Source organism: Triturus cristatus, chromosome 6, assembly GCF_964204655.1.
Source record: "Triturus cristatus chromosome 6, aTriCri1.1, whole genome shotgun sequence".
Taxonomy (NCBI): Eukaryota; Metazoa; Chordata; class Amphibia; order Caudata; family Salamandridae; genus Triturus; species Triturus cristatus.
This window is the reverse complement of record NC_140589.1, coordinates 1,930,523,399-1,930,542,212: the sequence shown is the minus strand read 5'-3', so window position 1 is coordinate 1,930,542,212 and position 18,814 is coordinate 1,930,523,399. Positions and strand designations below refer to the sequence as shown.

The 18,814-nt window shown below is 51.9% G+C and overlaps 1 protein-coding gene across 2 annotated transcripts in view; it reads left to right on the top strand.

Moving 5' to 3' along the window:
* Positions 1 to 660: 660 nt before the first annotated feature.
* The window catches only part of LOC146822514 (NACHT, LRR and PYD domains-containing protein 3-like), a 326,776-nt gene continuing 308,622 nt past the window's right edge, over positions 661 to 18,814 (top strand). For both annotated transcript variants that reach the window (XM_085613632.1, XM_085613633.1), the window contains exon 1: positions 661 to 2,803. The gene's annotated coding sequence lies outside the window, so the exon portion shown is untranslated. The remainder of the gene's footprint in view (positions 2,804 to 18,814) is intronic.

Below are 18,814 nucleotides of genomic sequence, written 5' to 3'. Positions count from 1 at the left end.
TGTGGGGAGGGAGGGGTGTCACTCTGCCCCTGACTCTCTCTCCCTCCCTAGGGGGTGTCACTCTGCCCCTCTGTCCTGCTCCCTTCCTTGGGGGTGTCGCTCTGCCCCTCTCCCTTCCTGGGGGGTGTCGCTCTGCTCCTCTCTCCCTCTCCCCCCCTGGGCGGTGTCACTCTGCCCCTCCATCCCTCTCCTTGTGGGGAGGGAGGGGTGTCACTCTGCCCCTCCCTCCCTCAGGGGTTTCTCTCTGCCCCTCTCTCCCTCTCCCTGTGGGGAGGGAGGGGGTGTCACTCTGCCCCTGCCCCTCTCTCCCTCCCTAGGGGTTGTCACTCAGCCCCTCTGTCTCGCTCCCTCCCTGGGGGATGTCACTTTGCCCCTCTCTCCCACTCCCTTCCCGGGGGGAGGGAGGGAGAGGGTCACTCTGCCCCACTCTCCCCCTCTCCCTCCCTGGTGGTGTCTCTCTGCCCCTCCCTCCGTGAGGGTTGTCACTCTACCCCTCTCGCCCTCTCTGGGGAGTGTCACTCTGCCCCTCCCTCCCTCTCAGGGAGGTGTCACTGTGCGCCCTGGGGCGGTGTTTTACCGTCTCTGGGGCAGGCAGGAGGCGATGAGAGCTGAAGAGGCGGACCCTGCCCCCGTGCAATGAGCACAACCCATGCACTGACTGACGCGGAAGTGGCACACTGAGGGCGGACGAGAAGAGACACACTGAGAGAAGCCAGGAAGAGACATCCTCGGGACAGGCACACTGATGCACAGACAGGGTGAAACCGAGACACACACTGAGGCACACCCAGGAAGAGAGACACACCGAGGCACAGGCGAGTAGAAGCACATTGAAACGCAGCAAGTAAGAGACACTCTCAGGAAAAGCCAGGAAGAGACACACCGATGCACAGCCAGGAAGAGACACACTGAGGCACAGCCAGGAAGAGGCACACTGAGGGGAGACAGGAAGAGATGCCCCCAGGGACAGCCAGTGACAGACACACTGAGGCACAGCTAGGGGGAGACTGAGACACACACTGAAGCACAGCCAGGAAGAGACACTCTGAGGGACCGCCAGGAACAGACACACTGAGGCACAGCCAGGAACAGACACACTGAGGCACAGCCAGGAAGAGACACTATGAGGCACAGCCAGGAACAGACACACTGAGGCACAACCATGAACAGACACACTGAGACACCACTAGGAAGAGACACTCTGAGGCACAGCCAGGAACAGACACACTGAGGCACAGCCAGGAAGAGAAACACTGAGGCACCACCAGGAAGAGACACTCTGAGGCACTGCCAGGAACAGACACACTGAGGCACAGCCAGGAACAGACACACTGAGACACCACCAGGAAGAGACACTCTGAGGCACAGCCAGGATCAGACACACTGAGGCACAGCCAGGAAGAGACACTCTGAGGGCAGCCAGGAAGAGACACACTGAGGCACCACCAGGAAGAGACACTCTGAGGCACAGCCAGGAACAGACACACTGAGGCACAGCCAGGAAGAGACACTCTGAGGGCAGCCAGGAAGAGACACACTGAGGCACCACCAGGAAGAGACACTCTGAGGCACAGCCAGGAACAGACACAGTTGGACACAGCCAGGAACAGACACACTGAGGCACCACCAGGAAGTGACACTCTGAGGCACCGCTAGGAACAGACACACTGAGGCACCACCAGGGACAGACACACTGAGGCACAGCCAGGAAGAGACACACTGAGTCACAGCTAGGAAGAGGCACACTGAGGATAGCCAGGAAGAGATGCCCTCAGGGACAGCCATTGACCGACACACTGAGGCACAGCTAGGGGGAGACCGAGACACACACTGAGGCACAGTCAGGAACAGACACACTGAGGCACAGCCAGGAAGAGACACACTGAAGCACCACCAGGAAGAGACACTATGAGGCACCGCCAGGAACAGACAAACTGAGGCACAAACAGGAAGAGACAGACTGAAGCACCACCAGGAAGAGACACTCTGCGGCACAGCCAGGAACAGACACACTGAGGCCCAGTCAGGGGGAGAAACACACTGAGGCACAGCCAGGAAGAGACACACTGAGACACCACCAGGAAGAGACACTCTGAGGCACAGCCAGGAACAGACACACTGAGGCACAGCCAGGAAGAGACACTCTGAGGGCAGCCAGGAGGAGACACACTGAGGCACAGCCAGGAAAAGACACACTGAGACACAGCCAAGAACAGACTCACTGAGGCACCACCAGAAAGAGACACTCTGAGGCACCACCAGGAAGAGACACTCTGAGGCACAGCCAGGAAGAGACACACTGAAGCACCGCCAGGAAGAGACACACTGAGGCACAGCCAGGAAGAGACACACTGAGGCACAACCAGGAACAGACACAGTGAGGCACCACCAGGAAGAGACACTATGAGGCACAGCCAGGAAGAGACACTCTGAGGTACCACCAGGGACAGACACACTGAGGCACAGCCAGGAAGGGACACACTGAGGCACAGCCAGGAAGAGGCACAGCCAGGAAGAGACTCACTAAGGCACAGCCAGGAAGAGACACACTGAGGCACCGCCAGGAACAGACACACTGAGGCACCACCAGGAAGAGAAACACTGAGGCTCCGCCAGGAAGAGACACCCCAGGAACAGCCCGGAAGAGGCAGACTGAGGTACAGGTCCAGTTGCACATTCAGGATAGGGGGTGCACGACCCCCCTACCCCGAGGGTGGAGCAGCAGTGCAGTGCCTTGGGAATCAGAGAGAGATGTGTTTTTACCCTTACCCTGGAAGACGTAAGGAGCTGGGTGTGGAGTAAGGTAAGGTACTCACTTTCTGAGGTGCTGTGCACTCCCTGCACCCTATCCTCACCTGCTGTCTGTCTCGACAGGTGCCTGGTGTGGTAGAATCCCAAACCTCCGTCTGGGGGGCGTCCAGGCAACCTTTGTGTTTAATAATTGCACGAGTCCACGTTCCTCCTTTTATCACTGCCTCACCCACCCTGCACCCCATCTTTTATCACTGTCACACACCCTGCACCCCCTCTTTTATTATGGCCTCACACACCCTGCACTCTCTCTTCATCTCTTAACTCTACCTCACACACCCTGCACCCCTTCTTTGTGAGAAGTTGGCCTGGTATGTGCTGACCACTAATTAAAGTGGGCACCTTGTATCAGTCCAAACAACCCCTTATGGTGATAGGTTAAAGACAACCTTTATTGAAAGCTATCCTAGTGGTAGCTATGGAGAGCAGCCTTCAGGCTAAGTCTTGAAGGAGTGTAAAGCAGCTTGGTTTACCAGATTATAACCTCTTGAATGACTAAATGAAAGGAGAACCACATGAGGTATATATAAAATATATGTATTTATTTCTAAACACTCTCTACTAACCTCTTTATGAGATTAGAGGCCAAGATACATGTTAGAATCATCCTAGACACATTTTACTAGGCCGCTTCTGTGGGTGGCACAACCAGTGCTGCAAGCCCACCAGCGGTATTTGTATTTACAAGCCCTGGCACTCCTGGTGCAATTTACTAGGGGCTGACAGTAAACCAAATGAACCAATCATGGACACCAATCAATGTATACGTTTTACCATAGGGAGAGCATATGCACCTTAGCACTGGTCAGCAGTGGTAAGGTGCCCAGAGTCATAAAACAGCCAACAACAGGTCAGAAAAAATACCGGAGGAAGGCAAAAAGTTTAGGGATGACCCTGCAAAAAGGGCCAAGTCCAACAATACACAATAATACAGTTCTAAAACGACAGTAAATAGCATAATATACAATGGGCCCTAGGGGCGGACCAAACCATACATGCTGAGGAACCCAGCAGTGCAGGAACAAGGCATGGTGTTAGAAGTTGGCCTGGTATATGCTGTTCACTAGTTAAAGTGGACACCTTGCACCAGTCCAATTCGACTCTTATGGTGAATGGTTAAAGACAACCTTTTAAAGAAAGCTATCCTAGTGGTAGCTGTGGAGAGCAGCCTTCAGGCTAAGTCTTGAAGGGATTTAAAGCAGCTTGTTTTACCAGATTAGAACTTCCTGAATGACCAAATGAAAGGAGAACCACACAAGGAATATATACAATATATGTATTTATTACTAAACACTCTCTACTAACCTCTTTATGAGATTAGAGAACAAAGTACACAATATGAAATCACTAGAGCAACAGTAAATAGCACAATACACAGTGGGCTCCAGGGGGAGACCAAACCATATACTAAGAAAGTGGTATAACAACCACGACTTGACTAGACACAGTGCCTAGAGCACGTAGAATCGCTGGGACCCCAAGGAACCACCCAAAGTAGTGACACAGGGGACCCACGGGGGACGCCTGCAGTGTGAGAACACAGCCGCGAGCTCCGTACAATCCTATAGGAAAGTCGCGGTTGGAATTTTAAAGATTAAGGACACTTCGGGGAGAACTTTAAGCAAACCCATTAAAACATAGAAGGTTCTAAGGCCAGCACCCTTGAGAGTACCAAGATACCCGTGTTACCTATCCCAGAGGAGCCGGGTGCATAGGGGTCTTGTGATGTCAGAAACTTTTGTCGTTTTCAATGGCGTGATGCAGAAAAGTGCTGCTGCCGGGAAGATGAAAAATGTCCGGTGGGATCCAAGCCTGGATCCGAGGTGAGAAGAACCTGAAAGCAGAGGGAACAGAGTCTGGGTCACTTCACAGTGACCAGGGACACGATGGACGAATGCCCGCCGATGTTGGGTGTTTCAGGTGCAAAGAGGTGAAGCTTGACTCTGCAGCCACGAGGACCAGGAGACGATGACGACCAAAGTCCTGAGGTGAGCTGTCCCACGAAGAATGTCGAGTGCTGGGGGGTCAGTGTCCGGATTGAACAACAACAAGCCTGGGCAACTGCAACCCACGCGGGCAGAGGAAAGATGCTTCGGTGAGGACCAGCAAGGTCCTGGGGACTCTCCAAGCTATGGAGAGTCAGGGCACGTCTGAGGCAACCAGGAAAGTCCACAGGAAATCAAAGTTACCTTCACAGGGACCCTCAGGCCAGCGGACCAGGGATCGTGATGGGACCTCGAGCTGAATCACGAAATACCAGCCCACGGACGGCTCGTGGAGTGTAGGCCGGAAATCTTCGGTGGAATTACTGCTCGGGGTCAGGACTACAAGTAGCCCAAAGCACAGCCTCAGGGATCGCCAAAAAGCATATGCTGCTGCAAAAGTATTTGGTGCACAGGGGTTCTGGTTGCACGGTCCCCACGAGGGGCAACCCGAAACCCAGAGGAGTAACTCCTTTACTTCAAGGGAGATTCTTCAGTCATCCAGCATCGTACAGATTGTCGAAGTAGTTGGTTTCTGTAGCAGAGTTTATTCCAGGTAAAATCTAAAGTCCTGTAGTCAGGGGTTCCTACTTTATACCCAAGGAAGGGGTGGGACAAACTCTGGGGACCCACCTATGGGAGGGTCAGGACAGAGGGGTGGCTACACCCATGTCCTTTGTCCAGTTTCACACCAGAGCAGGAGCAAATGGCTCCTGCAACCGGTTTGAGCTGGACTATGATGCACAGGGACACCAAATGTGCCCCCAGTGCAGACATCAAAGCACTCTGAGAGTGCACCCACCGAGCCCCAATACACTAAATCCTGTCTGGGAGGTGGTTACACCTCCCTGTGACAGGAAACCTACTGTCAGGCCTTCCCCTGCTCGAGCTTGGCTCAGCAGCAGGAGGGCAGACTCGTGTCTGTGGCTGGCAGCTTCCATTTTGTGATGCTCAGGTCGAGAAAGCTGGTGCCGGGTGTCTCATATGTCCCTTTAGGAAGGTGGAATCATACCTCCCCCGCCAGCTACTGGCAAGAAGGTATGATTCCAAGGTGTTTGACACCAAACACGACATGTTTCCATGCAGCCGTTTTAAAGTTAGCATTTACCGCAAGGTTATAATGCACTTAAATATATATGGTTGGCTGCATCACAAACGACCCCTGAAAATAGGTTCCGAAGGCTGCAGAGGGGCTCTGCTCATGCAGGTGCACCCTCTCACATAAAACCCAGCACCCTGCCTTCAGTATTGATAAGGCCTGCCATAGGGGTGACTGATAGGTCTATATGTGCAGTGATATGGAGAGATATAGTGAACCTATATCTACGTAAGGGGAGCACGCACCACCTTACACAGGCTGCTGTAGCAGTCCTGTGGTGTCATTTTGAATGGTCTCTCAGGGGTGGCATAATACATGCTGCATCCCCTGGGAGGCCTCTGGGGTACCTAGGCCCTGGGTACATAGAATACCATATACTAGGGACTTATAAGGCTACCCCAGAATCCAATCTGGAGTATACCTAAAGTACATGCAATAAATTTAGAGGAGAAAGCAGCTAGACTGGGGTCCTGGATAGCAGGATCTCAGTCAGTCTAAGTCGAAAACAGTGATACATCAGCAAAAAGTGGGGGTAACTATAGGAAGCAGATCCTACTCTCCTACATTCTTCATCCCTTAACCCTACTTCACACATCCTGCACCCCTATCTATCTCTTAACTCTACCTCACAACCCCTGCTCCCACTTCATCTCTTAACTCTATCTCACACACATTGCCCCCTCTTCATCCTTTTACTCGACCTCAAACACCATGCACCCACTCTTCATCCTTTAACCCTACCTCACACACCCTGAACCCCCTCTTTATCCCTTAACTCAACCTCACACTCCCTGCTCCCCCTCTTTATCCCTTAACACTCCCTCACACATCCTGCACCCCCTCTTTACCCCTTAACTCTACCTCACACACCCCACAACACCTCTACATCTACCTGTGCCCCACACACCCTGCATCCCCTCTTTATCCCTAACCTCTACCTCACACACCCTGCACCCCCTTCATCATGTAACCCTACCTCACCCACTCTGCACCCCCTCTTCATCCAGTAATCCTACTTCACACAACCTGCACCCCTTCTTCATCCCAAACTCAACCTCACTCCCACTGCACCCCTCTTCATCCCTTAACCCTGCCTCACACAACCTGCACCCCTTCTTCATCCCAAACTCAACCTCACTCCCACTGCACCCCTCTTCATCCCTTAACCCTGCCTCACAAACCCTGCGCACCCTCTTCATCCCTCAACTGTACCTCAACACCTGCACCCCTCCTCATACCTCTTTACCTCTTAACTCTACGTCACACACCCTGCTCCCATCTTCATTCCTTAGCCCTACCTCACAAGCCTACACCCCTCTTCATCCCTTAACCCTACCTCACACAACCTGCACCCCTTCTTCATCCCAAACTCAACCTCATTCCCACTGCATCCCACTACATCCCTTAACCCTGCCTCACAAACCCTGCGCCCCCTCTGCATTCCTCAACTCTACCTCACACACCTGCACCCCTCCTCATACCTCTTTACCCCTTAACTTTACGTCACACACCCTGCTCCCATCTTCATTCCTTAGCCCTACCTCACAAGCCTGCACCCCTCTTCATCCCTTAACCCTACCTCACACATCCTGCACCCCACCCTTCATCGCTTAACTCTACCTCACAACCTGCACCCCCTCTTCATCCCTCAACTCAACCTCACTCCCACTGCACCCCTCTTCATCCCTTAACCCTACCTCACACACATTGCACCCCCTCTTTATCAATTAACTCTACCTCACACACCATCCACCCCTCTTTACCCCTTAACCTTACCTCACACACCCTGTAACACCTCTACATCTACCTGTGCCCCACACACACTTCATCCCCTCTCTATCCCTAAACTCTACCTCACACCCCCTGTACCCCTATTTATCTCTTAACTTTACCTCAGAACCCCTGCTTCCACTTCATCGCTTAACCCTACCTCACACGCACTGCCTCCCTCTTTATCCTTTTGCTCAACCTCACACACCCTGCACACCCTCTTCATCCCTTAATCCTACCTCACACACCCTGCACCCATTCTTTGTCCCTTAACTCTACCTCAAGCAACCTGAATCCCCTCTTCATCCTTTAACACTACCTCACAAACCCTGCACCCCCCTTTATCCCTTAACTCAATATCACACACCCTGCTCCCCCTCTTCATCCCTTAACCCTACCTCACACATCCTGCACCCCTCTTTACCCCTTAACTCTACCTAACACACCCTGCAACACCTCTACATCTACCTGTGCCCCACACACCCTGCATCCCCTCTCTATCCCTTTACTCTACCTCACACACCCTGCAGCCCTCTTTATCTCTTAACTTTACCTCACAACCCCTGCTCCCCTTCATCTCTTAACTCTACCTCACACACACTGCCCCCTCTTCATCCTTTTACTCGACCTCACTCACTCTGCACCCCCTCTTCATCCCTTAACCCTACCTCACACACCCTGCACCCTCTCTTCATCCTTTAACGCTACCTCACAAACCCTGCACCCCATCTTTATCTCTTAACTCAACCTCACACACCCTGCTCCCCCTCTTCATCCCTTAACCCTACCTCACACATCCTGCACACATATTAATCTGTTAACTCTACCCCACACACACTGCACCCCCTCTTAATCCTTTAACACTACCTCGCAACCCTGCATCCCTTCTTCATCCCTTAAACCCACCTCACACACCCTGCACCCCCTCTTCATTGCTTAACTCTACCTCACATACCCTTCACCCCTCTTCATCAATCAATCAATCAATCAGTCAATTTATAGAGCATGCTACTCACCCGTGAGGGTCTCAAGGCACTGAGGGGGGTGGGGGGAAGCAGCTACTGGTCGAACAGCCAGGTCTTGAGAAGTCTCCTGAAGGTCAGCAGGTCCTGGGTCAGACGCAGGTGGGTGGGGAGGGTGTTCCATGTCTTGGCGGTGAGGTGGCAAAAAGATCTGCCGCCGGTGGTCATTCGGCAGATGTTTGGGACGTTGGCGAGGGCGAGGACGGCAGAGCGGAGTGGAGCTGGTGGTTCAGGGTGTAGAAGGATAGTCGTTCGTTGTGGTATGCTGGTCCGGCGTTGTAGGGTGCTTCTTGAGCGTGGGTAAGGAGCTTGAAGGTGATCCTCTTGTTGACCGGGAGCCAATGCAGATCTCTCAGGTGGGTGGCTGTGGCGGGGTAGTCTGAGGGTGAGTCGTGCGGAGGCATTTTGTATATGCTGGAGTCTCTTCTAGAATGTAGCCATGGTTCCTGCATAGAGGGCGTTGCCGTACTCCAGCCTGCTGCTGAAGAGTGCTCGGGTGATCGTTTTCCTTTTTTTCGGTGGGGAGCCATCTGTAGATCTTGTGGAGCATGCGGAGGGTGTTGAAGCAGGAGGACGAGACGTTGACTTGCTGGGTCATAGAGAGCGATGAGTCCAGGATGAACCCCAGGTTGCGTGCGTGGTTGGTGGGTGTCAGGCCGCTCCCAGCGTGGCCAGCCACCAGGAGTCATCCCATGTGGAGGGGGTGGAGCTGAGGATGAGGACCTCCGTCTTGTCTGAGTTCAGTTTCAGCCGGCTAGACTTCATCCAGTCTGCGACGGCCTACATTCCCTCATGGAGGTTGGATTTGGCAGTGGGCGGGTCCTTGGTGAGAGAGAGGATCAACTAGGTGTCGTCTCCGTATGAAATGATGTTGAGGTGCTGTGCAGGGACGGTGTTGGCGAGCGGTGCCATGTAGATGTTGAAAAGGGTCGGGCTGAGGGATGAGCCTTGGGGTATGCTGCAGGTGATCTTGGTGGCTTCGGATCAGAAAGGGGGAGGCAGACTCTCTGGGTTCTACCGGTCAGGAAGGAGGTGATCCAGTCCAGGGCTTTGCCTCAGATCCCTGCAACGTGGAGGCGTGTGTGCAGTGTACGGTGGCAGACCGTGTCGAAGGCGGCCGAGAGGTCCAGGAGGATGAGGGCTGCGGTTTTGCCTTTGTCCAGTATGGTCCTGATGTTCTCGGTGGCGGCGATGAGGGCTGTTTCGGTGCTGTGATTGCTGCGAAAGCCTGATTGGGAGGAGTCCAGAACGTTGTTTTCGTCCAGGAAGTGGGTCAGTTGCCTGTTAGCGGTCTTCTCAATGACTTTCTCCGGGAATGAGAGCAGGGAGATGGGTCGGAATTTCTTGCGGTCCTTTGGGTCCGTCTTGAGTTTCTTGAGTAGGGCGTTGATCTCGGCGTGTTTCCAACTCTCTGAGAAGGTGGTGGTCTCGAATGAGCTGCTGATGATCTTTCGGAGTGGGGTGTGATGACGGAGCTTGCTTTGTTGAAGATGTGGTGGGGGCAGGGGTCGGATGGGGAGCCGGAGTGGATGGTGTTCATGATTTTGATGGTGTCTTTGGCATTGATGTTGTGCCAGGAGAGCAGAAGGTCGGTGTGTTTGGTGGGTGTTGAGTCGGTGGTGTTGGTCTCTGTTGTCGGCGTCTGGGTGTCGAAGTTGTTGTGGATGTCTGCAATCTTGCGGTGGAAGAAAGTAGCCAGGGAATCGCAGAGTTCTTATGACGGCGGAACGTCGTTGGAGCTGGAGCTGGGAGTGGTGAGTTCTTTCACGATGTTGAAGAGCTCTTTGCTGTTTTGTGCGTTGTTGTCGATGCATTCCTTGTAGGAGGTTCTTTTGGAGGCTCGGATGACTTGGTGGTGTTTGCGTCTGGCGTTTATGAGGACTGCGTTGTTGTCTGGTGTCTGGTCATTGCGCCACTGCTTCTTGAGTGTTCTGCAGGTGGACTTGGAGTTCTGGAGGTCGGTGTTGAACCAGATGGCTCTCATGTCGGTGTGCCTGTTGGAGGGTTTCCTGATCGGGGTAAGGGTGTTGGCTCAGTCAACATCCCTTAACCCTACCTCACACACCTATACCCATCTCCATCCCTTAACCCATAATTCTACCTCACACCCCTTAGCTCTACCACACACCCCCTCCACCCCCTCTTTTTCCCTTAACTCTACCTCGCATGCTCTACACCACTTCTTCATCCCTTAATCCTACCTTACACACCCTGCCCCCTCTTTTTCCTTAATGCTACCTCACACACCCTGCACCCCCTCTTCATCCCTTAACTCTACTTCACACAACATGCACCCTCTCTTCGCCCCTTAACTCCACCTCACACACCCTGCACATCCTCTTCACCCCTCAACTCTACTTCACACACCCTCTTCATCCCTTAACTCTATCTCACACACTCTGCACCACCTCCTCACCCCTTAACTCCACCTCACACACCCTGCACACCACACATCTCTTTATCCCTTAACTCTACCTCACCCACCCTGCACCCCGTCTTTACCCCGTTACTCTACCTCACATGCCCTGCACCCCTTCTTCATCCCTTAACCCTACCTCACACACCCTGCACCCCCTCTTCATCCCTTAACTCTACCTCACACATCCTGCATCCCCTCTTCATCCCTTAACTCTACTTCACACATCATGCACCCTCTCTTCGCCCCTTAACTCTACCTCACACACCCTGCACATCCTCTTCACCCCTCAACTCTACTTCACACACCCTCTTCATCCCTTAACTCTATCTCACACACCCTGCACCACCTCTTCACCCCTTAACTCTACCTCACACACCCTGCACCCCCTCTTCATCCCTTAACTCTATCTCACACACCCTGAACACCACACATCTCTTTATCCCTTAACTCTACCTCACCCACCCTGCACCCCGTCTTTACCCCGTAACTCTACCTCACATGCCCTGCACCCCTTCTTCATCCCTTAACCCTACCTCACACACCCTGCACACCCTCTTCATCCCTTAACTCTACCTCACATGCCCTACACCACTTCTTCATCTCTTAACCCTACCTCACACACCCTGCCCCCCTCTTTTTCCCTTACCATTACCTCACACACCCTGCACCACCTTTTCATCCCTTAACTCTACCTCACACATCCTGCACACCCTCTTCACCCCTCAACACTATCTCACACACCCTGCACACCCTCTTCATCCTTTAAATCTACCTCACACACCCTGCACCCCCTCTTCAACCCATAACTGTACCTCACACACCCTGCACCGCCTCTTCATCCCCTAACTCTACATCGCACACCCTGCACCCCTCTTCATCCCTTAACCCTACCTCACATACCCTTCATCCCCCCTTTTCCATTAACCCTATCTTACACACCCTGCACCGCCTCTTTTTCCCTTAACTCTACCTCACACACCCTGCACATACTCTTCATCCCTTAACTCTACCTCATATGCCCTAAAGCCCTTCCTCATCCTTTAACCCTTCCTCATATACCGTTCACCCCCTCTTTATCCCTTAACTCTACCTTACACACCTGCACCCCCTCTTCATCCCTCAACCCATTGCTCTACATCAAAAATCCTGCACCCCCTCTACATCCCTTAACCATACCTCACACACCCTGCACCCCCTCTTTTTCCCTTAACTCTACCTCACGCACTCTGCACACACTCTTCATCCCTTCACTCTACCTCATATGCCCTACACCCCCTCTACATCCTTTAACCCTTCCGCACACACCGTTCTTCCCTCTTTATTCCTTAATTCTACCTCACACACAAGCACCCCCTCTTCATCCCTCAACCCATTACTCTACAACAAAAACCCTGCACCCCCTCTTCATCCCTTAACCCTACCTCACACACCCTGCAGCCCCTCTTCATCCCTTAACTCTACCGCTCTCATCCTGCACCCCCTCTTCATCCCTTAAATCATCCTCACACGCCCTGCATCCCTTCTTCATCCTTAACCCTACCTCACACATCTTCCACCCTCTCTTTATGGCTTAATTCTACCTCACATGCCCTGCATCCCTTCTTCGTCCCTTAACTCTACCTCACCCACCCTGCACCCCGTCTTTACCCCGTTACTCTACCTCACATGCCCTGCACCCCTTCTTCATCCCTTAACCCTACCTCACACACCCTGCACCCCCTCTTCATCCCTTAACTCTACCTCACACATCCTGCATCCCCTCTTCATCCCTTAACTCTACTTCACACATCATGCACCCTCTCTTCGCCCCTTAACTCTACCTCACACACCCTGCACATCCTCTTCACCCCTCAACTCTACTTCACACACCCTCTTCATCCCTTAACTCTATCTCACACACCCTGTACCACCTCTTCACCCCTTAACTCTACCTCACACACCCTGCACCCCCTCTTCATCCCTTAACTCTATCTCACACACCCTGAACACCACACATCTCTTTATCCCTTAACTCTACCTCACCCACCCTGCACCCCGTCTTTACCCCGTAACTCTACCTCACATGCCCTGCACCCCTTCTTCATCCCTTAACCCTACCTCACACACCCTGCACACCCTCTTCATCCCTTAACTCTACCTCACATGCCCTACACCACTTCTTCATCTCTTAACCCTACCTCACACACCCTGCCCCCCTCTTTTTCCCTTACCATTACCTCACACACCCTGCACCACCTTTTCATCCCTTAACTCTACCTCACACATCCTGCACACCCTCTTCACCCCTCAACACTATCTCACACACCCTGCACACCCTCTTCATCCTTTAAATCTACCTCACACACCCTGCACCCCCTCTTCAACCCATAACTGTACCTCACACACCCTGCACCGCCTCTTCATCCCCTAACTCTACATCGCACACCCTGCACCCCTCTTCATCCCTTAACCCTACCTCACATACCCTTCATCCCCCCTTTTCCATTAACCCTATCTTACACACCCTGCACCGCCTCTTTTTCCCTTAACTCTACCTCACACACCCTGCACATACTCTTCATCCCTTAACTCTACCTCATATGCCCTAAAGCCCTTCCTCATCCTTTAACCCTTCCTCATATACCGTTCACCCCCTCTTTATCCCTTAACTCTACCTTACACACCTGCACCCCCTCTTCATCCCTCAACCCATTGCTCTACATCAAAAATCCTGCACCCCCTCTACATCCCTTAACCATACCTCACACACCCTGCACCCCGTCTTTTTCCCTTAACTCTACCTCACGCACTCTGCACACACTCTTCATCCCTTCACTCTACCTCATATGCCCTACACCCCCTCTACATCCTTTAACCCTTCCGCACACACCGTTCTTCCCTCTTTATTCCTTAATTCTACCACACACACAAGCACCCCCTCTTCATCCCTCAACCCATTACTCTACAACAAAAACCCTGCACCCCCTCTTCATCCCTTAACCCTACCTCACACACCCTGCAGCCCCTCTTCATCCCTTAACTCTACCGCTCTCATCCTGCACCCCCTCTTCATCCCTTAAATCATCCTCACACGCCCTGCATCCCTTCTTCATCCTTAACCCTACCTCACACATCTTCCACCCTCTCTTTATGGCTTAATTCTACCTCACATGCCCTGCATCCCTTCTTCGTCCCTTAACCCTACCTCACACTCCCTGCACCCCTCTTCATCCCTTAACTCTACCTCACACACCCTGTACCCCCTCTTCATCCCTTAACTCTACCTCACACACCCTGAACCCCCTCTTCATCCCTTAACTCTACCTCACACACCCTGCACACAGTTATGTATTCCTTAACTCTACCTCACCCACCCTGCACCCCCTCTCCATCCCTTAACTCTACCTCACACTCCATGCACCCCCTCTTTATCCCTTAACTCAACCTCACATACCCTGCACACCCTCTTCATCCTATTACTACCTCACACACTCTGCACTCCCTTTTCATCCTTTAACTCGACCTAGCACACCCTCTTCATCCTTTAACGCTACCTCACACAACCTGCACACATCTCTTTATCCCTTAACTCTACCTCACACACCCTGCACCCCCTCTTTATCCCTTAGTTCAACCTCACACACCCTGTACACCCTCTTCATCCCTTAACTCTACCGCACACACCCTACCACCCTCTTTATTTCTTAACTCTGCCTCACACACCCTGCACACCCTCTTCATCCCTTAGCTGTACCTCACACGCCCTGCACCCTTTCTTTATCCCTTAGCCCTACCTCACACACCCTGCACCTCCTCTTTATCCCTTCACTCAACCTTACACAACCTGTACACCCTCTTCATCCCTTAACTCTACCTCAAACACCCTGTACCCCCTCTTTGTTTCTTAACTTTAACTCACACACCCTGCACCCCCTTCATCTCTCAACTCTACCTCACAAACCCTGCACCCCTCTTTGTCCCTTATCTCAACCTCACACACCCTGCTCCCCAGGGGCATAGGAGACACACAATTTCTGGGGGGATAAGGATACCTTTTGAACTTTTCAGTGACCCTATACAAATCGCCCATTGTATGAGAGCCATAGGCTCCGTTAACCGAATACAATCGCATAGTTTTGTAGTGAAACATTGATAAAGGCTTGCATGTAGTCACAGTTTGCAAGTATGTTTTAATTGTTATTTCCACTCACAAAGCAATTAGACCAAATGTGAAAAAACATGTTTTTGAATCTTACATGTTCATGCATCAAGCAAACAAAGGTGGGACGAAAGAAAGGAAGAATAAGCTGACATTCCTAAACGTCAAAATGTAATTGGACTAATTTTGGAGTGTATAAAAGACAGGCTACAGGCACACACAGCTGTAAGAGCAGAGAAATGTCCACTTTCTTAAAGTGGCATATCTAAAATAGTAATATGAAATCCAACCTTACCAGTAAAGAGGATTTATCATTGCCATTCCAAAGATATAAAACATGACACAGCAACTCCTTTCTAACCAGAAATTACAGCTTAAAGAGTGTGTTAAGGAATTCCAGTATTAACCTATGAGAGGAGTTGGCCTCATAGTAGTGAAAAACGAATGTAGGTGGTTTTCACTACAAGGACATGCAAAAGTTAAAAGTACATGTCCAACCATTTAGTAACTTCGCACCCTCCCCTATAGGCTACCTGGGGCCTACCTTGAGGTGCAATGTATAATAAAAGGGAAGTTTAAGGCATGGCAAGGGGTTTTTAATACCAAGCTGACATGGCATTAAAATTGCACACACAGCCTCTGCAGTGGCAGGCCTGAGACCCGTTTAAAGGGCTACTTGTGTGGGAGGCACAATCAGTGCTGCAGACCCAGTAGTAGCAATTCATTTTCAGTCCCTGGGTATATGGTATACCACTTTACCAGGTACTTATAGGTACATTAAATATGCCAGTTGTGTATACACCAATGGCACCATGTTTAGGGGAGCAGCACATGTACTTTAGCACTGGTCAGCAGTAGTAAAATGCTCAGAGTCCTTAGGCCAACAAAAATAATCATCAAAAAGAGGAGGTAAGCAGGCAAAAAGAATGGCGGAAGACCACCCTAAGGCTGGCAGGTTTAATAGTATGGAATAGGATTCTGTGTGTTTGAGTATTGAAGTCACTCAGATCCCTTTAGGAAACCCCTGGTATAGCAGGGCACAAGAAGGACAGCGAGAATATTTTCTCAAACACTGTACGTTTATTGACTGCATTCCTGTGGCTGGAGGGCGGAGAAACACTTAATGCATCGCAAAGTAAACAACACATTGCAGAAACGTTTGTTGTCTAATTTATGAGACGCGTTATTGCAGATGGATGATATGAGTATAGAGTGCACTGAAGCACATTATCTTGCACAAAAATATAAGAAGCCCTAAGAGATAAATTTGCAAAAAGAATTAGCCTTGTGTAGGATGCTCACAAAAATGAGATGTACAGTGTTTGTGTGGAAGAGAGATGCTTACCAATGTAAACAGGCCTGCTGTGCGAGACACTTATGAGATGCTCACAGAAGATGGGTATAGTGAGATATGCAGAATGAGGTGTGTGGCAGAGATCCGATATGAGGTGTTAGTGGTGAACACCAAAACACAGTGTTTGTGTGTGAAGCTTACAAATGAATACAGTGGGTGAAAAGTCACAAATGAGTAGTGCATGGAATGCACTGAAGCACAAAAACTATGTTATATGGGAGGCTCACAAAAACTATAAAATGCTCAAAACTAGCAAATATGCCTCGTGCTAGGATTATTCGAGCTAAAATATTGAGCATTTAATTTAAACAATGATGGAAGGCATGGAGGCCTTGTTCAATAGTAAAATGATTTATTTACAAGTGACATTTGGAGAGTTGTGTATTAACAGTGAAGTCATCTTTGAGGAATAGTTATTGCTACCAAGAAGAAAGGTCAGATGGGCAGGATAACTTTGATATGGATGGTGATGCTTCAGAAGAGAAGCCAGGGATGTCCAACAGCCATGACTCTGCTTCTGAGCATGTCCAGGAGGAGTCCTTACTGGAGAACACTCCCCCAGGGAATAGGTCTAGTGACACAGAGGGGTGTCCTAGAGGTAGGACCCCTGTATTCCTCCTGGGAGGGTGCAAAGGGTTCAGGGGAGGTTCAAGTCCTTAATGCAACCTCCTCTGCCACTTCAATAGGGACCTCCATCTTGTGAGACCGGCCTCACGGCGTTGCCCTCTCCATCATCCAGCCAACCTGCAACCACCCTCAAGACACGACATCTCCGGCTCCGGACGCCCCAGCCACTACCGCTCCGCGGGCCGGCCAGAGGCCTGACAGACTCAAACACCCTACCACGCATGTCCACCCGAGGGAGCGGGAACCCTCGAGCCAGACCCAGAGGCGCCAGCCCAGTCACACCTCGGGTCGCCTTCCCCGGGAGGACTCGATCGGCCACCAGGCCCCTGGGGAGCAGGCGCCTCCCCTGCCGAACGTCTGGGGTCCCTCCCAGACCCACCTGAAAAGACTAAAGGACTGAGCGGCAGGAAATCCCGCCGAACCCCCTCCGTCACCCCAGTCCCCCCCTCTGCGAGGACTCCGGACTTCAAAGAGCAAGCGGAGTATAACAAGGGGTGCCGGAGGAACGAGAGCAGAGAAGATCTGGAACCATCTGAGCCTGCGGATGTCGTCGCGGCTCCTGAACGCTGTACCCACCTGGCCTGCTGAGTGACTCGCGGCCTCTTGCTGTTGAACCATCTGAGCCCTGCGGACGAGGTCGCGGCTCCCAAGCACTGAACCACCTAGGCCTGCTGAGTGACTCGCGGCCCCCAGCTACTGAACCATCTGAGCCCTGCTGACGGAATCGCGGCTCCTGAACTCCGACCACCTGTGCCTGCTGAGAGACTCGCGGCGCTCCCCTTGAGGACGACTCGGGAAGAGATCGCCCAGAGACACGACACCCTCCAGCTCGAGGATTGTGAGCTTCCGCAGGGTATTTCGCAGAGACACTATCTTGAAGGACTGTCCCGCTACCCCCATTCCCCACGATTGACTTGTGGTACGTTGTGCCACTGCTGTACCATTTGCCTTTTGGGTCATAAAGATCCCTTGAAATCATTGATAAAAGAACCTATCGTCTTACACAGCATACGTGTGGTGTCCCTCTGTTCGCAGTGCCGTTCAGGGTGTGCGCGCCTGGTTCGGCTTACTTGGGAGAGGTGGGTCAAAGGGGTGGGCAAGACGTGTATCGAACCCCCTTCCGGCGAACGCCTTTCCAACATTTGGTGGCAGACAACGGGATCCGAGCCGACACCGAAAGAGAGCGTGCAGTGAACGACTGACGCACTACCAAACAGAGATGGAAGGAGAAACCTCCCTGGGTGCCGCAGGTACCGAAATAAGCTCACCGTTCCGAGAGGATCAATTGGACTATTACACGCATAGGGAACTAAAACAGTTTTGCAAAGACGTTGGCATCGCTACCACCGGACTAAGCACAAAGGAAGACTTCCAGAAAGTACTGAAAGCCTGGGTCGAGACGGGGGCGCCCCCGACCCAAACGGAAGGAGACTCTACCCATGAACCACCAAGCACCCCGGCGAGAAACAACGGGCCAGAGGGGAACCTGTCCCCCGAGGAACTAGCGGACCGGGAGAGAAGCCGCAACCACGAACTGGAACTGGCAAAACTAAAAATCGAGGGAGAGATAATACTGGCAAAGAAGAAGTTAG